General features: G+C 40.3%; 1 long non-coding RNA gene across 1 annotated transcript; it reads right to left on the bottom strand.

The window, feature by feature from the left end:
- Nucleotides 1-1654: 1654 nt before the first annotated feature.
- LOC309374456 lies at nucleotides 1655-26164 on the bottom strand. The gene is made up of 3 exons (XR_014170588.1): nucleotides 26033-26164; nucleotides 21619-21693; nucleotides 1655-1974 (listed from the first exon to the last, which is right to left on the bottom strand). It is a non-coding gene; the product is annotated as an uncharacterized lncRNA (long non-coding RNA).
- Nucleotides 26165-26682: the final 518 nt, after the last annotated feature.

The following is a 26682-nucleotide window of genomic DNA, read 5'->3' on the forward strand; positions in this document are numbered from 1 at the left end:
CCTCTGGAATTAGAGTGAGGAGAAGTGTTGGGTACGCATGCCTGTGTAGTATTATTATTTTCCATTGAACTGGGGCACTTTAAACTGTTCTGAGAGACTATGTCCCTAGTCCCTGACTTAATACAGAAAAATAATAATGTAAGAATAGCAGTGAATCGTATACAGGAAGGCTCCAGCTGTGATTGCTGGCTTTTTAGTCTACAAAGCAGCACTAGGAAACTCAACTCAATTTAAGGGCTATGGCAGGCTCTATTTCACAAATGAGAAGTTTAGGCCACAAGGGAAGGGGAGAACAAGAATTGTATGCATGTGTTCATCATTAGAGTTGAGTGAACCATTCACTACATAGCTTAGCTTTAAGCAAATGGGTATAAGAAATCTTTATATACACTGATTGATTATTAGACTGATCAGTAACAATAGAACCCTTGGGAAAGAATTGGACTGATTGGGTCAGTCAATTGTTCTTTCTTACCTCACAGAGGGTATAATCACACCAGGGCTGACTCTACCATAGAGCAGTGCTGTACCACTCACAAAGCCTCTCCAGAAGCAGGCTACATCACAACATAACATCATCCAAGAGGCACAACTGGGGAAAAGGAACACAGAACAGTCATACAAATGTTCATCTCTCCCAATAGAGCTCTGTGTGATGAAGTCGCCATCCCAAGGCCTATTCACACTGCAGGCAAATGGGATGCATCATGTGGGCAGGATATATCCATGTATTAATAGAAGTGTTAATTGCATGGTATTATCTTCATAGTGACATGTATGAAGCCGACTTACACATCCCACTCATTTATGGCAACTTATTTTTTTGTGTATTGTACTGCTGGTTTTGTATACTGCTTTTGTGTATTTCAGTTAAAAAAAATGTGGTGGTAACAACAACAGCCCATATAAATGATTCTGCTATATGAAACCATTATTGCTGATGTGACTCTAGGAAAATTGCATTGCCACTATAAGCTATATGAAAGCTATCCAGAATTTTATCCAGAGGGGTTACTCAAAATGCATGGGCCAGCTTCATCATCCAGATACTAATGCATATGCCAGCCATGTCCCCCAGCCTACTTGTGACCAACATCAGTTTGAAGGAGGACTATGTGCAGGGATACACAAGTATGAACACCAACTTTGTTGATGTCACATCAGCCAGCAGGATGCAGACAGTGGAGGTTACTCTATCAAGGCAAATGAGGTATTTCCTCACCATTCTCAGTTCTTCCAATTCCAATTATGCACACCTTCCTATTTAAAAGTGGCCAGCTTCTAGTGTGGGCACTAGCTTCTGTGTTATGGATAGCCTCTTCATACTTGAATATGTGTTATGGGAGAGGTTTGTAAGGTTGTGTGAGAAATCCCATTGAATCCTGAGCGAATGCTACAAATGTGAACACTATAACATGAAAAGACCATATTTTCAGTCCATAAGACGCCCCCTATTTTGGGGGACTCTGATTTAAGAAAATGGGGCGAGATGGCCCCGTGTATAAGATGCCCCCTAATTTTGGAGATACTTTTTAAGGGAAAAAACCTAGACTTAAACACGGAAAAATACAGTGAATGATGTACTCCGAAGCTGATGAAAAATCTCAGGGCAGGTGAGGAGGCGTAAGTGAGCAGAAAAAGCACACAGGCTAACTTCCAGTGTTACTAACACTTTAGTTATACAGACAAGCAGCTTTTATTCCTCAGATGTTTGTTATAGACCTTGACCTGTAGTGAGCCACAGATGATTTATTTTGTATTAGTGGTAGTTCTTCCTTGCTCTCAACAAGCCTGACTGATATGTTGGATTAGCCGTTGTGCACTCATGTTTTCTGCCTCATTTTCCAGGGTAAGGGTTTGTTTGTTGGTAATCCTCTTTATAGCTCTCTTTCTTCCATCGCCCTTATTCAGAAAAAAGCATTGGACAAGGTATACTGTTTCTTGCTCCTGGGTTTGGTAGATATTGACAAATCTCTGTGGGGAGGAATATAAGGCCCAGGGTTAAAAGTGAAGAGGTATATCCAGGCAAACTTAGTTGTGCTTACTTCCAGTTGAAATCAATGGGACTTAAATCATTACTAGCATGTCCCACTGATTTCAGTGGGCAGGAGAAACAAATGGTAAGGCACAGGTTCCATATATTACAACACCAATCACAGTAAGAAAAAGCAAGATGACCTTAAATAGCTCTGGAAAAGGTTTATTAGGCCCAACACATTTCATGATAAATCCTACGTCATTGATGTAGAGATAAATAATATAAAACTATGAAATACTTATATGAACCAGTACTTAATGGTAAGACTTTACACGGTCTCAAAATATCAACAACAACCAGGAACAGGACAAACAACTAATCAATTGTTTGGAAAGTTCTGACTGGATTAAACTGGATTCAGCCCAATTTCTTTCTTTCTCATCAGCAGATGAAGCACACCACAGTGAGATCTGATTGGGATAGACGTGGTTTAACTTCATGATATTTTGCATGTAGCTTGTACACAGTTTTCTTTGGGATCTGAACATATGGAAGAGCAGTCAGTGCTTTCCTTGCTCATTGCAAGCACACTCTGTGCCCTATTTGCCATACACACCATCTGTTGTTAGGGCATATGGATTGGGCCGTTGTCATGTGCTGAGCAGATAGTTGTACCACCAGAGATTAAGCAAGTAAAGGAGGAGAAAAGCAGCAATGACTGGATGCAGTCAGGGGTGAATGATGCGCTACTTCTAATACTGCTAATTTATTTAGTATTCAGACTTCACTGAAGAACCTTTTGTCACATCATCCATCACAGAATGGCACTGGAGAGATGGAGTTTAGAAAAATTAAAAACCTGTTTGTTACTGTAAACCAAAGAGCATGAACAACATCCATCAAACACAGACAGAGGTGGAAGATAAACAAGAGTTGGTTGGAACCAATTGATGTGCACTGATTTTTTCGTAACTCCAATTTATTAAAATGCTTCTGCTAGAGATTAACTATCTGTAGTGCAATATTTATCTTCTCTCCCTTTCCATCTGCATGGCTGCACATAGCAATTTCAAACACTTAAAAAAATTAATTGGGGGAAAAAACATGTTTCTTCTTATTTTTTATAGTTTTACAGCTTGTGCTAACGCCTGTATTTAGAAGACACACCACAGCTACATTTTTCAGTATGTTATAGCACATGGCAGGCATAAAAGGTATGCCTCCTACAGTAATGCTAAAAGCTGCTTGGCTTAATTCCCCCTAGTGTGTGCACAAGTAAATGAGCTCATCCAGTGAATGGAACAGGCAGCCTTGGGGAGGTTCTATCTCAGCTTCCATTTTATTTTATTTAAACATTTTATATACTGCTTAACACAGTAGTCTCTAAGAGGTATACAGTGAGATTTAAACAAGCACAATAATGATAAAATCAGTCCAAACCATAAATAAAAGAAGTATTTGCTCCAATACTTCCTGTTGTGAAACCTGTTGCATGATAAACTTCTACTAGTGCAGCTGTTGGATTTCATATGGCACAGCCATCATTCTTGCTCTTATGTTAGCACAACAGTCCTTGCATTGGTGATCAGAGAACATTGAATCTGGATTCATGGCCAGTACCAGATGGTTCCAGGCTGGTGTGCAATGGGTGTTGCACAACCTAGGAAGGTATGATCCTACCTTGGGAAAAATTGCCACTCTTTTCAAAATTATTTTGATTTCCTTTGGAGGTTCTCAAATGTTTTAACTGTTTAAGAACCTTAAAAATTGCTTTTGATTCTACACTAGATAAAGATTTTGCTGCTGCTTGAAGCATTCTTAAAATCTGGATGCTTAGATGACACTAAGCCACCTTATGCACTTTTGAAATAATAATAATAATAATAATAATAATAATAATAATAATAATAATATGCAGTAATTATGACAAATGGTGATTCATTCTTTCCTGTTTGGCATCTCTAGTATCCTGCAGAACAACTTTTAGATTTACTGGAAATGACTCTGAGCTTCACTTCAGTTTGAACACCTCTAAACTTCAACCATTCCCATGTATCATCCAGACTCTGTACTCATAACACTGGGAAGTAGATGCAATTTTCTTTTAAGGCAAACTTAATTATATTTATGCCTTTTCAAAATGACTGCTGCCAAATTTATATCTGAACTCATCATATCAGTGGATTAGACATTCCGTATCATTCCCTGCTGCTGACTTCTGAGCATTATTTACTTGATTATAAAGCCTGGTTTGATGGGACACAATCACATTTCTGTTCTCAATTATCAGCCCAAACTGTGTTAGTCAGAGATCCCTTTGAATAAAGAAAATGACCTAATGGGTTAGTTCTCTGCCATGGAATTCAAATGTCTCTATTCAAATGTCAAACCAAACTCAATTTTGCTCCCCCTAACCTTTTAAAGTTAGCTAAAAGTATGGAAGCAACAAGCAATTTGATTTGCAACTTAGGGGCAGTTCAAGCATTATTGAAACTGGCATTCCTGTATATGCAGTGGAGCACAGGCTACATGTCTGCTGCCTATTACATATCAATTATAATGTGATTCATATATCTGCACAAGTACACATAACCTCTGCAATCCATCTTCCTTGAAGAAGGAGGAATGGACGCTTTAGAAATTATGAACCGTATATCAAAGCACCCAAATCCATGCTGTGTGTGCACCAGTAATCACTACTATCCCAAACATGCTTTTTTTTTTTTTTAATTCACAAGCTATATATATATAACTGTCACTATAAATAGCATTTATAAGTGGCACCAGGATGACTGTGAACCTCTTGTAGTATTTTGAATGTGAGTGCATTATACTGTACAGAGTCAAACGAAAGCCAAACCGATTAATTATTGCTTTTTGCATTCATATTCCTTGGACATGATTCTCTTGTTTCCAGTCTTCCTTTTCTTTTCTCTCTGTTAAATATGAAATGGGAGTAATTAATTTTAGACTCCCTAGAGCCTATTGCAACAACCTTGGGAATTGGATAACAGTCTGCACCAGGCAAACCATGTTGTCAAGATAATTTTTACTGCAGCTTGATGTTTCTTGTGCTGTTCTAATAAAGACCACTCCATTTCACGCACATAAAACTATATTGACAATCAATCCTCCACACTCTGGCTATTCCAACCATTTGCGCTCTTCCTTTAATGCCCTAGGACACCTCTGTGTTAACTTAAAGTGTGGTAACATCAGCTGCTTGCATGCCTAAGAACTTAGACGGCTGCAAATTTTATTGCAGCTGTTTATCAATTGAGGGAAGGGCAAGTAAGCATTCTTCCCCCATCCCTTTAAATTGCACAGCAGAAAACACTTGGTAAGTTTTCAGCCTATGTTTTCATTGACTCCCACGTAGCACCAGCTCTATTTACTCAGATTACTACCCATTGGTAGAACCAGGTTATCACCACAAAGATAGGAAGACACATGGGAAATAGGAAGCTGAATCAGACAACTCATCCATTTGTATTACCTGCACTGACTGGCAGTGGCTCTCCAAAGTTTCAGACTTGGGACTTTCTCGGCCCTAACTGGAGATGCCAAAGAATGAACCTGCATCTCACATTAATTTCTCATTCTAATTCCAGGTTCTCAGCTTGTGGAGTCCTTGAGTTTCTATTCTTCTCTAGCTGAGCTTCTAGTTAAGCACTTTCACATCAGCTGGCTAACAGCTCTAAGATGGCTAATTAAGTTAATTGGCTTATCTTAATGATTTAGGACTATCTACAAAGGATCCATACAATGACCAAAACATGGAAATACACCTCAGCTTCCATTTTATCATGATGACCAAAACATGGAAATACACCTCAGCTTCCATTTTATCATGATGGTGATTAGAAGAACACAAAGCTGATTTTACAGAAGTGACCTGCTTGCTAAACAGAGCTCTTTAATATCAGCTGCAAAAGATCTGAAAACTACCAGTTTGGAATAATAAAACTTGCCATTAAACAACGTTATCCAGTGGTCTTGCTGCCTGCCGAACAGAGAGCATGTGAGAGACATAGCAGGGTTCTGCAGTCTGTTTTGTACTGTTTCTGCATCTTGTCTTGCATGTTCAAGGATGAGGTTGTATGCATTTTTCAGCACATATCCTGCCCAGCTCTGGAAGCTCAGAGCAAGTGGTTCAGAACAACAGATGATCTCAACAACTACTTAAAAAAGAACAGATGACCTGGGTGAGGCAGGTATCACTGAGATCTTGACCCTCAAGAGGCTGGATGTGGGGAAAGCCTTCATGCCTCAAGGGGCATAAAATGGCTTTGGCTGTAACTAGTTCTCTGTGGAAGGGCTCTTGATCCAGCAGATGTTCCCACATGAGTTGAGGTGACATTTCCTCTGATCTGCCCTTCCCACTATAGGCCCCTGCACTGCCTCTCGTGATGCTCTGGAGGGTCCACCAACCTTCTAGAACAGTTCAGGGAGCAACAAGGCTGCAGAGAAGATGTATCTTGTGAATGTCCCTTTGTTCATCAGACCCTTCCTGTTGCATCATTTAGACAGCATTGGGATATTTTTTCACCCAGGCATTTGTTACTTGAAAGGTGGCAGGTTTCAGCAGAAAGTGTTACAGGATTCAAATTGGTTTATTTAATTGCTTAACTTTTTGTAATTGTTTAGTTATTTCCTTGTAGAACTACTAAAAATATAAACTCTGTTATGTTGTTTGTTTAATATTTCGTATTTTGGGCAACATTTAATTACCGGCATACATATTTATTTATTTATTTATTTATTTTAAAAAGAAAATTACCTATTTAATTGGAAGCAGAATGATGATTAGAACAGACCATTGGCCTGATCCAGTCATCCTTCTTATGCCTTCAGAGGCAGAAGTAGTCTCCTGACTGCTACTTGTTACCTGTAGGGCAGGTGTGGGCAACTTTGGGCCTGCCATAAGTCAGACCAAGTGTTGCTATTTTCCAGAGACAGTCCCTGATTTACACAAACCATCCTGGTTCCTGATTTGATCTGAAAATGTCCCACTTTTCCTTAGGGTGCCCCTATTTTCATCAGAGAAATGTTGGAAGGTATGGTAGGAAGTCCCTATTTTCATTGGAGGATGTTGGAGGGTATGGAGTTCTCTGACCCCAGAGCTGTCTGAAAGCAGCCCTATATAGGGAAGTTTTTTATGTTTTTATATATGTTGGAAGCTACCCAGAGTGGCTGAAATAACCCAGTCAGATGGGTGGGGTATAAATGGTAAAATTATTAATATGGAATGGGACATCCCTATTTTCATCAAAGAAATGTTGGAGGGTTTGACATAAGTTGTCAAACTACAGCTCCCATTGGCTATGGTTGCTGGAGCTGATGGTGTGGCAACATCATGAGGGCTAAACATTTCTCATACCTGCTGTAAGGAATGCTGCTGTTCCTAGAAGCATCTAACTGACCACTGTTGAAAACAGAATGCTGAACTAGGTCAGTCCCTGGATTGGAGCAGCTTTCTTCTTATAACCCTTCTTTAATAAGGGTTTTTTATTCAAATGTTCATAGAGTTTCCATTGCTTGCTAAATATAAAAAATTAGACCATGTCACAGTAACTTTCTGGTGCATTTTATCCTTTAGATGTCCTTTGAGAAATCTTGATGTACAACCTAGTCACTTTCAAGTGCTTTTATTCATTGAGCAAAATGGGACAAAGGCCTTCATCAGCTGAAATACTGACAGGGACTAGCCTGAGAATGCGATTTTAAATGCCTGTTATTATTTTTCAGAGAGACCAGGGTGTGTGGGGGGAAGTCTGCATAACATCAGCACTTCAGTAAAGTGTAAAGCAGAGTGCATTATGTAATAGCCAAGGTTGTATCTGATTTTTTTGATTTTTTTTCAGAGCTGCTAATTGGAAGATGAAACGAGCAGAGCAAAATGCACAGGCGGTGTTTTCCACCATGTACCATATGATTAAAAGATCACCTTTTTTGCTTCGTACCCGCCATCTGACTCAGTTTTTTTTCTGATGGATTCAGCATCTTCCTGAACTGTATCCAACAGAGAGAGGGAGAGAGATAAAGTAAAATAAAAAAGTAGAGCTTGTTAAGTTTTGGGGGCAAAAAGCAAGCAAGCAAACCAACAAACAAAAACCCTCTATCACGAATTGTTTATGTCACCCACAGTTCACCAAAGAGATTTTCCAGAGAACTACACTACGTAGTTTTGACCGTTGAAGTGAAAATCTTCGTAGAGCTTACATTTTCTGGAATAGTTTGTCGCTTTCCAATTGCTTTAGGATTTTCAAAGTTCACTGTTCATTTTGGCTCCTGGTTGCTTTTAAAATTTATGTTACCAGATGAAGGAGCTAATCTCTTTTGATTCAGATCCATTCACTCTGGGAGTTCAATTTAAAAAGTTAGTATGTCCTCAGAAAAAAATAGGGGGGGGGGAGCCCCAGCAACATGAAATTGGATTACTTTCTTTGGAGGAAGAAAAGGTGACTGGCAGCCCCATCTGTAACTAGTTATGCTGATTTAGTTCTATTGATTCCAGAAGGAGAAGGGACCAAACAACTTAAATCTATGCATTTAATTGTGTTATTTCTTCCTGACCATTAGAGAGGATAAAAGAGAAGAACAAGATAAGGAAAACAAAAAGTGGCATTAAGCTATGAAACTGACACCCAAATCTTATGGATCGCCTCAGACTGCAGTTGCTGCGGAAACCTAATCACATATTATGGCAAAACCTCCCTCCTGCTTTTCTGCCTGGCCCATTTCCACCTGTGCTGGCTGGCTGAGCCCTGTCTGACTCCACTTAGCAATGCTGCTCCATTTACTAAGGGTGACTAGAGATCCCATATGTTATGGGTAGAATCATGGTCATGTATGTTTTTCTGGCCCCTTGCGGGAGACAGAGGAATTGATGGTGGATGCTGCCTTAGAGTTTAGAACTAAAGGGTGACATGAGACAAACTGCTCAGCCATTGTTTGGCATGCTGTCAACATGTTTTCTGCTACTTTTCATTATTGATTGTTAATACTGCACTTTTCAACTGCCTCATCGTAATGAAGTGAATTGCTTTGAAACCTTCTGAGACACCTTACTGATTTAGCATGGCTGGGGAAAGATTTCTTAGCTAAAAGTGGTTACAGTGGTACCTTGGGTTAAGTACATAATTTGTTCTGGAGGTCCGTTCTTAAGCTGAAACTGTTCTTAACCTGAGGTACCAGTTTAGCTAATGGGGCCTTCCACTGCCGCCGTGCGATTTCTGTTCTTATCCTGAAGCAAAGTTCTTAACCCGAGGTACTATTTCTGGGTTAATGGAGCGTCTCCTCCCCCATCGTTCTGCCCAGACACTGAGGTCCAGCTCCGAGGGCCTTCTGGCAGTTCCCTCACTGCGAGAGGCCAAGTTACAGGGAACCAGGCAGAGGGCCTTCTCGGTAGTGGCGCCCACCCTGTGGAATGCCCTCCCATCAGATGTCAAAGCGATAAACATCTACCTGACATTCAGAAGACATCTGAAGGCAGCCCTGTTCAGGGAAGTTTTTAATATGTGACATTTCAGTGTATCTTTTATCTTTGTTGGAAGCCGCCCAGAGTGGCTGGGGAAACCCAACCAGATGGGCGGGGTACAAATAAATTATTATTATTATTATTATTATTATTATTATTATTATTATTATTATTATGAAGCGTGTGTAACCTGAAGCGTCTGTAACCCGAGGTACCACTGTATTAATTTTGTGATAATTGGGACATACCCAACTAAGTCACGCACAGAGCAGTCCCAGACTTAAGCCTGTTGATTTCAGTGGGTCTGTTCCCTGTTGGATACATATTGTTTGTGTTCTTTTCCTTTGGATATAATTATTGTTTGCTCCCACAAGTTCACAGAGGAGGGTGGTCCATTATGCAGCATGACTCTGAATACAAGCTGCTGAGAATCAGAGGTGCGTAGGATGGTGTTGCACTCATGCCATGTTTGCGGGCTTCCCATGGGCATCTGGTTGGCCACTGTAAGAAAAGGATGCTGAACTAGACGGACCTCTGGCCTGATTCCATAGGTTATTCATATGTTCATTAGGGGGATTGCCACCAGCATCAAAATGCCAACTCCCACCTGCTTACCTTCTTACTTATCTCCAGTCCATGAGATGGAGCTACCCATAAACTCCTTTCCCCACTTAGAAACAGTGCTGTGCTTGAATAATGTTGTAGAGAGGATGAGGAGCACAAAACTAGACTCAGTTCACTCTGCTTGTTATTGGGCCTGGTTTCACCTACTCCCTGATTTCTGCCCTGCTAGTGCCAATGGGCACTAACCACCAATAGGCATGTAAAACCAAAATATCTTCAGTTCGTTACAGCAACAGACGAAACCAAAATATAGCTGGTACAGGATGCAAGAAAAAACTGGGAGGGTCACACCACCATGCATAACTCATTCTGTAGATAGAAGATGCTGCAAAGGTTTTAGTAAAACACAGCCCTTTACAGTTCAACCATAGATTGCAGTCAAGTAGACTAATCCTATGAATGTTTATTCAGGAGTCTTAAACTTTAAAGGAGACTTTCCCCCAATTTGCATAGATATGCAAACTTAATCAAATATAAATTCTGATTTTGAAATTCAGATGGTTTTTATTCAAGAAATTTAAGACTTATTCTGAGATCTTTTTATGACTCTTGGGTTTTACTTTCAGCTTATTTCCATTCCCAGTCATTTTTATTTATATTATCCAATTTTTGTTTTTGTTTTTTCCTGTTAACTTTTGCATTTTGATACTTTTCTTCAGCTACCTATGCCTTAATGGTAAATGACAAGTCTGGGGCAGTCCATCATCTGGTGACCTGTTTATAATCTATCTTCCTCATTTCTTGATTTTAAAATGGCATTTTTTAAACAAATAAAAAGCAGTCCCTTTTCTCACTGCAATGACTAATGGTGCTATGCTTAATATGATGCAATGTTTAATATTCAAGGCTAGTTTTACTGCAGTGCTTTTGGTACAGTAAACCTTTATGCTTTTATGTTTCTCTTTTTTCCTTCAGATTTATTTTATATCAAACATTTTTGTACCCAGCTTTGTTCTTTCTGGATTTCAAGAAGTGTAAAATCAATAGCCATAGCAAGAATACAATGATAAAACAAGAAATAAGATTCCTAAATTAACTTCCAACACTTTAAAGGACCCAGGATGCCTAACAGCAATTAAAAAAATTATACAAGTGTCATAACAACATACAAATATCATAAAAATACATTTAAATGACAACAAATTTATAACCACTTTTAAAGATACAGTAGCATAAACAATAAACTCTTCCTGTTAATCTTGACCAGCATCACCAAGTGCTGGCAAGATTAATGTGTTCTTAAGCAACATCAAAACTTCAGCAGTAGGGAGGACAATCCTATCTCAGTGATGGAGGAGTTCCATAGACAGAGGCCCTGCCCCCATGCCACCACCCTATGAGTCTCAACCAGGGCTGATCCATCCATGTGTCAAGGTGAGGTGACCACCTTGGGGACAGCAGATTCTGCCTCCAACAAATATATCACCCACTGCTGCTGCTGCTATGGTAAAAGCTCCTTGGAAGTCATATCTGCCATCTCCTTGGCTGTCTCCCCATGCCTCCTCTGCAACATCCCACCCCTAGGGAGGAAATGGCAGAAGTTGCCTTCTCCTGGGTTCTGCGCCTGCCCAGCATGATTCAGAGTGTGACCTACCCTGTGTTAAAATTAAAAGCAACAATATTTTAATTCCCACTTCAGTTGTCAGGTAAGGTTGATTTGACACCCACCCCTTGTTCCCTAAACAGCCGTACCTTGGAAGTCAAAAGGAATCTGTTCCAGAAGTCTGTTCAACTTCCAAAATGTTCGGAAACCAAAGTGTGGCTTCTGATTGGCTGCAGGAAGCTCCTGCAGCCAATCGGAAGCAGCAAGAGCCCCGTCGGACGTTCAGCTTCCAAAAGAATGTTCACTTCCAGATTTTGATATTTCGGGAGCAGATGGGTGCATTTTGTGGTTTACCTCAGGTGCCAAAATGTCTTGGGCCAGCCCTGCTCTCACCTCTTGGTTTCTGTTGCCCTGTAAACAATGGCAACAGAAACACCACACTGAACATGTGTCACTCCCCGCTGGAAATAAAGGGCAATTCCCCAGCTTTGCACATGCTCATTGGCTAAGAACATTGTTCAGTGACTTGGTTCTGCCCTAATGAGGAAAAAAGTGCAAATTATAGGTAATATTTTAAACTGGGAAATAATAAAATTAAATGAAAAAGAAATACTGCAGGGCAAGTTGACTTATCAAGCAAAAACAGCTAAGAACAACAGAGCACTGGAAATTAATTCAGTACATGTAGGTTGGCTCCATATCATTCTGACAGGTCTTGCACCTACCAGTCCTTGAAACAAATAATAAAAATTCTTCCTCACCGCTCCCCATCTTCTCCCATATCTATATATACTTAAAAGTCGTTTTCCCAAGAGAACAATTTACTGTTTCCTTGAATTGGGCATCACAGTTGTAGACAGAAGGAATGCAATGACCCCAATAAAGCAAGTTGCCTTGCCCCCAAAAAACTGTCAAAGCTTTCTTCCTTATTGTTTTCTAGGTTAAGGAGTTAGCAAAGTGGGAAACTTACTTATTATACAGAATCTGTCTAACTCCTCGCAAACTTTAAACAGACACACTAAGCAATGATGACAACTTTGGCCAAGATTTCTGTTTGTGTTTGTAAAGAAATGTACTGCTTTAGGAAGAATGTTCCTTCTGTGTTTGTGCTCTCTCTTTCTCTCTCTCTCTCCTGCTTTCTCCTTTTAAATGTACATTAAAATACACAGGACTCTTGCAAATGTGATTCTTCTAAATGGTAGTGTGGGAGAAATCAAGGTGCCATAGCATAATCTAAACTTTCCAGGATAGTTTCCTGTGGGTTTAAGTGGTGTGCAGACGAGAACTTTCTGTGAAAGTTCACAGAAAATAGCAGAGCCATATATAATAATATATTGATTTTGTAAAAGTTCAGCATGGATGCATGTTACCCAGCTACAAGTGGGACCTATAACAAAATGTTACCAAACAGAGTGTTGAAAGCTAGTTGTGCCAGCACTCAGCCATACCCTTTTCAAGAATGCTCCATTCCATCATCACTCCTCAAAAACAGTCAAAATTCCATGAGCTCTGAGCATGCTCAGGCATCATTGTGCAGTTTGGATGTTTCCCCTTTATTTTTATTTTATTTTTGTTCTGCAAACTTCAAGGTTCACGAAAGCCTGCTGATTCCTTTCCATGTGTGTGGTGTGACATTTTGGCTATATAAGTATCTTCATTCAGATAATGAGTCTGGTAGTGGTATATAGGATAATAAATATATAGCATTTTTCATTCTTAAAAAAAAAAAAGATTCTGATCTCCTTAAGAGTTAATTTGCATAACCAGCTTTCCCATTAGAGGATATATTCAGTGCTGAACAGAACTTTTACAGCTGAACTTTTTAAGAGCTTTTTTTTGGTTTGGTTTGTTCTGGGTAGTGCCACCAGCTTTGCTGAATGCCTTTCCCAGAGAGTTGTACTAATTGCTACACTGTGTTCCTTTAGGTGTTTCTGAGGTACGAGGCTGCCTATACATTTTGTAATTGTGGTTTCGCATTTTCTATTTGCATTACAACTTGTGATTTGATTGTTTAGAGTTGTTTTGGTTCCATCTTTTATGGCAAAGAGCAGGAGATAAATGATGAAACTGAACTTACTACCAATGTTTATCAGTAGTTCAGGTCCATTAAAAATAAGTAACAAATGGATGAGGGGGGCATTTTTATACCTCAAGCTAAACTCCAGTGTATCTCATGATAGTAAAATGTCTCAATACCAAACCAAGAGTATGATATCAGAAGATATCTTCTTCCCTTTGTTATGAGGAAGAAGGAATAAAAACAATATCCTGTGGCATTTTATTTCACTTTATATGTCAACATTGGCTGGGACAAAAAAAAAAAGTAAAATCTGTATACAGTGGTACCTCTAGCTGTGGACACGATCCGTTCCGGGGTGCCGTTCGCATCCTAAAAAGTCTGCAACTAGTGCGGCGCTTCTGCGCAAGCGCAGAGTGCAATAGAGCGCTTCTACGAATGTGCGAAGTGCGCAGAACACTTCTGCGCACACGCATGTGGCAAAACATGGAAGTATACACGTGTTTGCAAGCCAAAAAGACACAACATGAACCTAATGCAACACGGGGTATGACTGTAGTATAAAATACCTAAAATGTTCATTCAATAGCATAATAATTGCATCACTAACTTAAGTCTAATTGAGTTCATTGAGACCTTTGTATAACTAGAATCTGGTTTAGAACCACACCCACACCCACACACCCCTTGAAAAAATATGCAGGAGTGCAGCATTCATGGTTGTGATCTTTCTGTAAGAAAACCATCCCCTTAATTTAAGAAATGGCATTATTGCCTAAAACTGTGCTGATTTTTTCACTGAACTAAATTACTTAATTCTAGATTTTGAAAGATCCTTGTTGAAGGGAGCACTGGAGCTGTGTCCATGATTCATGTTTTTAGCATTATTATTCCATTCTTTATCCTGCCTAATAGTCTACCAAAATATCTGAAATCTGAAACTGCCAGCTTTTCAAGGACTGTTTGGGCTTGGATGGTATGTAAAACAGTTTGGGTGCGTGTTTTTTCTGAGTCAGGTGTGCTATTTTTGCTCATATTACTCATTTGAATTTCTAAGGGATCAGCAGCCTGCTTGTCATTGTATAATCCAGGAACGTTAATTAAATAGATCAGCACATAAAAGCAACAATTTTCACCTCAAAAACCAGCATTACACTGAGTAGGTCATGTTTCTTATCTTTAGAGATTGCCAAGAACACTTAAGATGACTATAATTGGGGAGGGGAGGGGAAGGTTGTAAGAATCTTTAAAGTTCATCTCAGTGTTCAGCTTTCCATGGTTTATCATTGTGTTATGCATTCTTTTTCAGTATCTCGTCTTTTAATCACATTTCCTCCAGTTGGAGAAAAAAGAGGATAAAAGCATCCTGAAAGAAGAACGTAAGCGAAGGGTTGATTTTTGCCCTCAGTCATATTTAATATTTGTTTGCTCACTAGTGATCAGAGGTTTATTTTCAGTTGGCCACAGATTTCTCTTCACAGTCTGGACAGAAAGAAGGTAGAGTAAGAACATGGACTGACTCTGTAAACGACTGCCATGGAATTCAGGGAGACTTCTCCCCCAATGCATTTTCCTGAGTTTTTCAGCCAGTGACTGATCACTGCATGCATATCAGTTAATATCTTGACCCTACTCCACTGAATTGAAATTTCAGCCTTCACGGCATAGGAAAATGGTCAAGTACATAGCTATTTTCGTGGAGGAGGGTCAAGATATTAACTGATATGCATGAAATTTCATATATAGATATATAATCCCTAGTGCCTTTGGAGCAGGCATTTTCAAAAAAGAGTTTTTTATGAACCGCCCTAGTAGGGCAGTAATTGTTCCTTGATAATTTGTCACCCGCCTCCATGATGGCACCTGGGACAACCCGCCCCCACACCCCTTTCCTACGCCCCTGGCCTGGAGTTGCCTGTGAGGCTCTGATTGATTGCCTGTGTGTAGGTGCTAATTTCAATCATTTGTAATACAGTCAGAGGCCTATTAAAGGGTCTGATTTTGATGCATTCCAAGTTTGCTAGCATAGTGTTTTTGTATCTGACTCACCTTAAAACAAATTGCCTGATTTTGACAAACATTTGAAAAATAACCATTCATAATAACAGTGCCAAATATTAGTGATCAAAACCACAAGAGGACTGATTGACTGACATTTAGAATTTTGCTATTGCTAGCTAGCATATGGAGGAAGAAAAACTAGCTCAAACCAAAGCGTTTATGAATAAAACTGTCATTTGGACATATGTTGCTTCTATTTAAAACTGCTCTTTCCATGTTTATATACAGTCTGGAAAAAGAGAGAAAGAGAGGATCAGGAAGAAGTCAGGCGTTTTTGAGTGTTTTAAAAACAAGTTAAATTTCACTTCATCTACAGAACACTTCAGATTCTTCTGTTTCTGCATTATGCTATTTGTATGTTTCAGCAATGGATAGAAGCAGGAGTCTCTCTCTTTTTTGTTCACTGAAAATGCCATTAGTCATAAATATCAAGATAAGCTTCTGAATTGAGCTTTGTACCATTTAACATGTCAAATCTGAAGATAAGATTGGAGTACACAGACAATTAGGGGTGCCAGTTATCTTCCATATATTCAAAGCCAAAAAGTAAAGTAATATGATTGTTCTTTATGTAATACATCAAAGAGAATTTTACAGCAAAGTCATGAAGCAGTGGTTAACTCTTCCTCCTTTGGAAATTAGTGGCAAGAAACTCTTCAGGTTTTTCCATAAAATTGACTTTATTCAATCAGTTTAAGAAAAAAACAAACTACAGTGCAATATAGATCCCTATACCCCAGATATACTCAGCCCCCCAAGGAGGACATGCAATTAAAATCATAGTTCTTTATTGGCAAGGCACTCAATGACATCAGCTCCTAAGTTGCAAGAGTCACATGTACTGCTCCTGTGAAATAGCAAGGCATCTCCTTCTGCGGTATTCACCGACTCAACAGCTGGAGCAACAGCATGACCATGCCTCCATCAGCACATTTAAACCCCCTCTTCTGACGCAGTGTGTTCAAGCCACCAGCAACTTTTCCTGTGTGTCATCTCCAGCTACTCCTGTTGCTTTAAGCCCCTTCTCACCATTGGAAACTGTGAGGGACTCTCTCTTCCACCTCTGTACCTTCTTGCAGCTCTTCTGCACCTAGTTGTCTTCTCCTGTCTCTGACTGCCCAGCCTCTTTCTCTTTTCCCACCTCAGAACCCCATAAATCACTGGCCCCTTCCCATTGCTGCCTGCCCCTGACACACTAGCATGACAAATACACCAGTGGAGATTCTGCCAGTGGAGCTATTACGCAGCAAGGATGTACAGAGGACCGCCTGAAATGGGGTGGAAATGTGGGCAGCATAGGGAAGGAATGGACTTATGCTGCATCCTGTACTCTTTTCATCGTCACTATCCAATCTCTCCAAAAGAAGCATGCATGCCATGGGCATGGCCGAAAAGCATGAGTGCCTTTTCCATCAGGGGAATTAATTCTTAATTCTAGAATTTCTCATTGCTGAATTCAACGGCATAATGGAAAAAAGAACCAACCAAAAATTTAAAGCTGCAAGCAGAAATTGATCTTTTCCCACTATATATATATATATGTATAAGATTGGGTGGCCAACCTGTATAAATCAAGCTCTAAGAAGATTGAGCCTTCCTTCTCTTAGAAATGTTTCATTTTCCCCACTTCAGTGTGGTGCAATCCATCTACACCAAATAGTATACCATAGAAGATATCAATAGACTGCCGTGGAATCAAATGGCTTTATAATCTGGTGAATTTAAGAAGGTTCCCAGCAGGATTCATATCACTATCATTTTGAAGTCCAGATCCAAACCTCATTGGTTATGACTGATGAACTATGATTGCACTGATGTTGTATCATATAAATATTTGTCACCCTATTTTTGATGTAAACATGTACTGACTGACATGCTTTGCTTTCCAAAGTGCCCACTGGAGAAAAGTAATAATGCTCTCACCAGTCATATTCTAGGGGGAAAGGCACATGGTACAAAGTTTAGAATATTATTATATATCTAGTTAAAAGTGCTCAGTCTAAAACCCAGAAGAATTCTGTCATTGTCACCTTTCATAGATTCCAGTTTTCTTCACAGCTCGGATTAAAGTGACACTTTCTGATGAAAGCTGAGTTATTAAGAATACTCTCATGGAAGTCTATTCTACCGAATTCAGCTAAATGGGTTTAGAAATGAGGCAAAGTATGTGAGGTTACAACCTTTTACTGGGCAACCTTCATCGCTCAAATTAGAGGCATACCTGTGCACATTTGATTATGAATAAAGTCCACTAAAAGTACTTTGTGAGACTGGAGTCAGCATTGTCACCCAGGGGGATGAAGCAACTTCAGGCAGCCCTACAGAATGGGCTGGATGAATCCCTAGCCGGAATTAAGATTGCCGAAAGAAATATCAACAACCTCAGATATGCAGATGACACAACCTTGATGGCAGAAAGTGAGGAGGATTTAAAGAACCTTTTATTGAGGGTGAAAGAGGAGAGCGCAAAATATGGTCTGAAGCTCAACATAAAAAAAAAAAAAACAAAGATCATGGCCACTGGTCCCATCACCTCCTGGCAAATAGAAGGAGAAGAAATGGAGGCAGTGAGAGATTTTACTTTCTTGGGCTCCATGATCACTGCAGATGGTGACAGCAGCCATGAAATTAAAAGACACCTGCTTCTTGGGAGAAAAGCAATGACAAACCTAGACAGCATCTTAAAAAGTAGAGACATCACCTTGCCAACAAAGGTCCGTATAGTAAAAGCTATGGTTTTCCCAGTAGTGATGTATGGAAGTGAAAGCTGGACCATAAAGAAGGCTGATCGCCGGAGAATTGATGCTTTTGAATTATGGTGCTGGAGGAGACTCTTGAGAGTCCCATGGACTGCAAGAAGATCAAACCTCTCCATTCTTAAGGAAATCAGCCCTGAGTGCTCACTGGAAGGTCAGATCCTGAAGCTGAGACTCAAATACTTTGGCCACCTCATGAGAAGAGAAGACTCCCTGGAAAAGACCCTGATGTTGGGAAAGATGGAGGGCACAAGGAGAAGGGAATGACAGAGGACGGATGACAGATGGTTGGATAGTGTTCTCGAAGCTACCAGCATGAGTTTGAACAAACTGCGGGAGGCAGTGGAAGACAGAAGTGCCAGGCGTGCTCTGGTCCATGGGGTCACAAAGAGTCGGACATGACTAAACGACTAAACAACAACACAGAATGGTGGTGGTCAATTTAGTGGGCAAAATCTGGGCAGCTTAGGATACAGTGGATATCCAGTTCAGCTTGCTGATTCCCAGCTCATTAAACTCCAAACCTGGGCACAGCTGAAGATGCACTTTTGTAACTTACTGAGTCAGGGCTTAACCAGCTGAGCTGAGACAGGCTGACTTCAGGTTGGTGCAAACCCCCCCCCCCCAAGTGGATGTGATGGGGGTGAAACAAAAGAAGACTTAGGCTGGATCCTAAGTTCAGTTTGGTTATGTGTACTGGAAACTTAGCACACTATTTTAAAGGCTTGTTTGCTCTCTGATAGGCTTAGACAGAGCAACAGCAGCTGCCCTGCTGCTAGATGGCATTTGGATCTGGTGTAACATTAACTTAACACCGGTGTGCTTTATGCCAGCTTCTTCAGCATATGATTGCTCCCTAAGGCAGAAATTGATATCTGTGTGGCGCAGGAAGGCTTGTAAAGTGTTCTCCTGTATGCGTAGTGCCATTTGAGATCAGCTTCAGGTAGCAAAATGTCACGGGCAGAAAAGCCAAATTCTCATGTGATGTCACCAAGCCTGCAGTGGCATTTCATGAGACGTTGGCGAAGCCTTGTGACACTTAAAATTGCCTTATGTACCTTTAGCAGTAATGCAGAGGAGGGCATTTCAGCAATGGTAAATCTATTTCATCACCACTTTACCACATGCTGAACTCTTCACAGATCCATTCAGGCCTCATCCTCAGTTTGATTCCAAGAATTGGCCTTGGCATTTATTATAATCTGCATTTATTTTCTCTCCGTGTTTAAGCAAACATCATTCTCAAATGAAGTGACTTGCACTGCCTCTTATTCAAAAGGCTGATTATTAAAATGATCTGCTGCTGGTTTTGGATTTTCAAATAAATTTGGTTCCATGGTAATTCTACTGCACAAATGGCAAGGGCTGTGTCACACTTTGCTGTTCTGCAAGATTGCACTGGCCAGTTGACAAGTGAGAAAACAATGGACAACTCAATACTTTCAGTGTGCAACAACATAAAATGGATGGTGTGTATGTGTGTGTGTGTGTGTGAGAGAGAGAGAGAGAGAGAGAGAAGAAAGAAAGAAAGAAAGAAAGAAAGAAAGAAAGAAAGAAAGAAAGAAAGAAAGAAAGAAAGAAAGAAAGAATAGATGGAGGTTTATCTTCACTGTTTTATAGGATGTCAGCTTTTAAAAACACTCATGAGGATGGTCTGTTTGTCCTCTGTATTCATAGTTTATCTTCTTAGGAACAAAATTATAGCCTCATAAAGTTATGCAATGGAACTGTAACTGTTTAATTAGAATTCAGCATAAAGTATTGTAGACACTTCTCTAAAATTGATTGTTTTGGTTAATTGCTAGTAATAAAATAATATTAAGCACATTCGTTGATTAAACTTTTATATGCAAAAATACTGTAAGAATATGAGCAAATAATATATATGGTGCAATTATTACATGCCCATAAGGACTTATTTAATTTTATAAGGCTTGTTAAATGCTGAGTATTCTTTTTTCCAACTCTATAATAAGATGCTCCTAGCTGCAGTGAAATAAGTGGTTTCTGCAGGAAAGTGTATTGGATAATCTCAGTGCTTGTAGCATTATTTGATTTATAAATAGGTCAATGTTTCAAAAAGATAGCTTTCAGGCAATAAAACAAGCAGTGAGATTATTTCAAACAAGTGAGAATAAAACCACTAGTTAAAGATGATACATTCTCATTGACCCTACACTGCATGAATGAAGACAGAAATGACTTGGTGGGTTTATCCATCTTATCTTTATTTCCTTACATATCTGCAACTAAACTAGCTAAGGCTAAATAATTATCCTACTGGCTCCCAAGATTAGAGCTACAAACCCTCATTTTCAGCAACTCTCCTTGGGGTGAGAGATGGTGAAAGGGATGGGACCTACTATATGAAATTAGCTGAGGCTGATGAGAACTCCTCTAGGAATGACTAGGGCAAAAAAGACTGATATTATAGTCAAGGTTAATTGTAAAAGAAGAAGGAGTGTCATTAGCTTTAAGCCTGTTTGATGCTATTTCAGGACTCCAAGATTCTATAGGGTGACAAGGTTGCTTAGGATAAGCTTTCTTACAGCACCAGTTCATAGTTTTCTTTATTATTATAATTATTCATTTTTAGTAAAGTCCCATCTGCTTTCATTTACTCCCAACTCCACTGCACCTGCCAGTTGAGATCTGTACATGGTTTGATCCAAATGAATGAGTCCTTAATACCCAGAAAAGTAGAATAGGCAATAAAAGAGTCTTACAGTTAAGTGGTCAGGCTGCTGCTACAGGAAATTTGATGAGGCCACATTGCCTTAAATTAGGGTTTACATGTCTAACTTTCATTGGCCAGGCTGCAATGTGGCAGCATCACCAGGCCAGTGTGTCCCATGTCTCCAGCCCTTTAAGGGTTGGAGGCAAAATGCTGCACACAGTGGGGAGCATTAACAGATTCACTAAGCAAAAGAGTTGTATAATTCTTGCCTCCCGTAACTACAAATTATATTATTTTCAGGTAAAAATGTAAAATAAATAATGAGTTGCTGAAGGACATTCAGACATGGTTCAAATTTAGCCTGTTAGTCTAACAGCTTAATTATACCGGATTTCTGAAATTTGATTGAAAATACTTCTAGAAAATGTTCTAAGCCCCCTCCCCACTTTTAAAAATACTCACCCCCCCAAAAAACCACTTACCACAATGCTGTAGCACTCTTTCCATTCATTTTAATAAACACACAGTAGTTAGGACTCTTAAAAGGCTACACAAACCTAAGGGAAAAAATAAGAGAAGGCAAACAAATTGAATAATGAATCATTAATGTTTATTCTTATTCTTATCTCAGTTTATTTTTATTCAAATATCTTTCTGTTTTCTAAGAAACAACTAAATTGGATGAAATGCCCTACCACTCAGCCAAGGGAAGAGGAAAGTATAGAAAAGCTGATTCACACTAATAACAATGACATGCAAATAGGGTTAGGGAGGTGACGAAAACAGCTGAACTGAGACAAGTAGACTAAAGTACTGGTTTCAATTGTTTGGAAACAGGACAATAGCCCACTGCTCTTCTAAACACCGTTCTTTCCCAGACAGAACTCAAAAAGGAAGAATGGACATATGCTAAACAAGGTTACTGCAAAATCCCTCCCCCAATTCACAGCAATTGAAGTGTTCTGGGAAAATAATTCAGTTTGATTAAAACCTAGACCTGTCCATCAAAATGAAAACTGCCCCTACACCTCCACGTCCATGATGCTCAGATCAGAATGTTTTCCGAGTCAACTTGGCTTTGTTTTTTTTAAAAAAATAAATGCAGCGATCCCTTTATTTTAAATGACACCCAAGTCCAAAGAGTGACTCAGGACTTTAGAGAACCCCTGATCTGGGACGGTCTGACTCATGCATGTGAAAATCTCACCTGAATCATCCCTATTGCAATTTTGGCTGCGCACAGAGATTAGGTGCACCCCAAGCATTTAATATGGATATAAATTTCACACAACTGAACGTTGCGGGAGATTATAGAAAAATGTTTGGGCTTGGTTGGTGGAATGTGTTTTATCGTCCCCAAAACAAAATAGGGTAAGGAAGAGGTACTGTTGTCACTATTATTTCCACATTAGGACACAGGTGGCTCTGTGGTCTAAACCACCAAGCCTCTTGGACTTGCTGGTTGCAAAGTTGGCAGTTCAAATCCTTGTGACTAGGTGAGATCCTGTTGCTTTGTCCCAGCTCATGCCAACCTGGCAGTTGGCAGGAAAGCATACCAATGTAAGTAGATAAATAGGTAGGAAGGTAAATAGTGTTTCCATGTACTATGGCACTCATCATGGTGTTGTGCACCAGAAGCAGTTTAGTCATGCTGGCCACATGACCCGGAAAAGCTGTCTGTGGACAAACGCTGGCTCCCTTGGCCTGAGATGAGCACTGCACCCCATAGTCAAATTTGACTGGACCTAACCCTCCAGGGGTCCTTTACTTTTACCCCTTACCTATTATTTCCAGTGTAAATTAATTGAACCAGTACATACACTGTTAGGTGTGCTAACTGCCCAAAAAGGAAGTGGATTTATAGTTAGGAGAGCTTGAAAAGGATCTTGAAATTTATGCCATGCAAGTTCATATCTATAGATATAGGTAAATAGCCAGCCATTAGCCTAGTTACCATGTACCATTAGTGGCAGCAGTTGCTCAAGATTCAAGGAGGAGATTTTTTACCAGCCTGACTAGCTAACATGCTTTGAACTAGCAAAGCAGCTTAGAACCATATGCTTGTGAAGCATGTATTACTGAGCTATGGGCCTTGCCACACAACATGCAAGACAAAGACATTCAGCTGGGCCTTGGGAGCTAGTTGAAATCCTCTAAATTCTACACAAGGGCTTATTCTTTCTCCTCCCCCCCCCCCCCGAAAACAGAGCATATTTTGTGCTAAAGCGTTTGCATGGCGATAAACAAGGAACCCAATTATTCTGTTTTTACAGAGTCATCTTAAAACAACCCAACATCTTGTACAGGCAATAAAGTCCACAAATGACTTCAGAAGAAAGTGTTCATAAATAAAAGGAGAGGTGTTCTGAATAAAAATGATAAAACTGACATTTTCTCACCCAGCTTGCTAAAGACTCTCCTCCCTGAAAGAGAGGGGAGTGGTTGTGGGCGGGAGCCCGAGCACCGCCCAGCAGGGGGCATTGCCCCCTGCCTCCAGCTCACCTGGCTGGCGCTCACACACCCCCGGTGGCCACCCAACCAGGTGCCGCGGTGGGGGCGTGTTCAGCAGCCTTTTGCTGCAGCGCCAGCCTTTCCCTGGCCTCATTCCTCATCATCGTCCCGTCACGAGTCACCCACCCTCCACTCCCTTTTAGTTAGGGCTTAGGTCATTGGCCTTGCTATGGACCTTAGGTTGGTCGCCCTGGTTGCCCGGGGGGCCTGGTAGGAGTTTTTCCATTTGGCAATAGGCTTTTTGGTTTTTTCGCCTACCTCGTAGCAATCGTCACAACTTTTGTGGTATTGGTGGGTAGGTTAGGCATTGGAATAATGTGTTGTGGTGTGTCGAAGTGCTAGGTGTGGCCATCGCCTATGCCTTCAATTTTTAGGGGTATTCCGTTAAAGGAATCTGGCGGTCGTGTATTCTGTCCGATGCCTGCTTGGCGGGAGGCCATGGCACGACCCGCGGTGACAGCAGGGGTGAGCCTATAGTTGGATTAGCATCAACAGGTGATGAACCCCTGGTGAATAAACCCACTTGTTTCGATCCAATGCCTAAGCCAATACCTTTTCATTGCTGTAATCAATAAAGTTGTGGCCTTTTCTAGCCCATTAACCTTATATCACGCGTCCTTGTGTCTTCATTTCACTTCGCGGGGGTCGGGCCCTCGAACCACAACAGCATATTCACCTTTTGTAAGCAGGAGAATATGGAGTCAGGTGTTCGTGAGAATAAAAGTATCCGTAACTTGTTGAGGATTTTAAGTGCCAGATAATCTACAGTTTGCTAAGAGTGCAGCTGGAAAGAGGTTCAAATCTCAGATAGATGATAAATGTGTTTGAAGATATTCATTGTATTAGGCACTCACCAGATTGTTATGTGAGAAAAGAACTGTCCCAATTTTATCATAAAAAAATGCAATCTCAAGAGTTCAGGTCATTTGCTCTTTATAATAAATGAAAATATGGTCAAGAAATTGAAGCTGTAATTTTATTCCCAATCTTTTACTTCTAGCAGTTTCTGGACAATGGTTTAACATTTGAACAACTGTTGAAGAGTGCTTTGCATACTATGACTATGAAGGAGAAATATCAATATAATGATTCTCCAAAGCCCTTTGCAATGGAGAATGCAGTAACATGTACATTTGAGGCTCCCAGTAGAGAAGATGCTCTCATTGTTTCACACAGGAAAGCCTTGGAGAGAAAAATACATTCCCCCTGAAATGTCATCTAACAGATGAGGCTAGATGCAGGTCCTGTTCATATGAAGGGACCTTTAGAAACATTTTTAGAATAATGTTTTTCACTCATGCCATACCATTCTTATGCCAACCCTTTCTACAAATATAAGAAAAAGCCAAGAAAGTTGATCAGGGAAAAGGACTTGACATCCGTTGTGAATAGCTTCTGTGTCTGATAAACATGGAAAGCTATTACATGGATTCTATGCATATTTGCTAGGTAGAAGATTCTGGTGAATAATATAACACAGGAGTCACCCATATGACGCTAAGTATCTCCTGTAGTGTCAATGAAAGGTCACAGTAATATCCCCTCAAAAATTCACAGAGAGACTGTTTGCTCTTCCTGCTCAGTTCCTGTATGAACTGGCTCAGCCTCTCCTACCTTAAATATACTCATATTTCCTATACAGTGGTACCTTGAGTTAAGTACTTAATTCGTTCTGGAGTTACGTTCTTAACCTGAAACTGTTCTTAACCTGAAGCACCACTTTAGCTAATGGGGCCTCTTGCTGCTGCTGCGCCACCAGAGCACAATTTCTGTTCTCATCCTGAAGCAAAGTTCTTAACCCGAGGTAATATTTCTGGGTTAGTGGAGTCTGTAACCTGAAGCGTATGTAACCTGAGGTACCACTGTATTTCCCTTCTACAACTGGTTTAGCTAGGGATATGAACTATGGCATCAATCAAGCCAGATACCTTAGGAAATTAAATGTGGCTTCATGACAGCCTCAGTTTGTGACCCCTATGTAAAGGGAATTCACCAAAAGTGAGAGTTTAATGGACAGCATTAGCTTAGGTCCGTTAGTATGATGAACATTGGATGCAACTCCAGGATTGTTGATGATGCAATGGCCGCTTGCTCCTTTCTGGGTGGGCAGAGTTTGCGGCCCCTTGCAGTCCGACTCCATCCCTGGCAGCCATGAATCACAAGCTTGGCCAGCCAATGAGATTCTGGCCAGCTGCACTACAGGGTGGAATTGTTGCCAAAACATCAAAATTGATCGGGCCAGTGAGGAGCCTGCTTCAAAATCTGTCTGAGGACTGAGAAGCTGCTTTGGAACATTGCAGCATATGAGCTTTAGGATAATGAGGAAAAGGGGAATTGTAGTCTGTTCCCTTCTCAAGTGACCCTGTCCTTATCGAAAAGTCTCACCAAGGCTTGGAATGTGCCATTTTCTTTTAGACAAGTCAGAATATGCCTTTGATATCTTCAAAAACATGCTGTTCAACCATGAAAGAAGTTGAGAGTCAGTGTGGTGTAGTGCTTAGTTAGCATGTCCGACTAAGCTTTCAAAGTCACAGATACAGTCATGAAACTCACTGACTGGCCTTAGTTAAGTCACCAACTGTCACCCTAAACTACCTCAAAGGATTGTTGTGAGAATAAAATAGGAGCGGGTGGTCATGTACCCTATCTTGTGCCCCTTTGCAAAAAGGGGGATATCAAGGTAATAGATAGATATGTCAACATAGATTTTGAAGCAGCAAGGCAAATCTGTTAAATCAGTCATATTAATTTATTGCACAGAGGCATCACTTAAAAAATTAACTGGCATTTGGAATAATATGACACATCACTTTATAACAAACCTCTCTTTCTTTGGATTAATGTGGGGGTTTTTATCTATGAAATCAAAACATCAAATACCCAAATTGTGGAATAAAGATAAACAGTCCTTTTTCTCCCCTCAGGGAAAGTCTGTCCCTGAAATATTATTCCCCCCCCCCCGAAAGCCTTGTCCTCCCTGCCTTATCTGACTATCTGAACAGTGCTTTGCCCCTTTAAAAGTCCCTCAGCACAAG

This window comes from Podarcis melisellensis (assembly GCF_964234715.1).
Source record: "Podarcis melisellensis genome assembly, chromosome: 7".
In the NCBI taxonomy this organism is placed as follows: Eukaryota; Metazoa; Chordata; class Lepidosauria; order Squamata; family Lacertidae; genus Podarcis; species Podarcis melisellensis.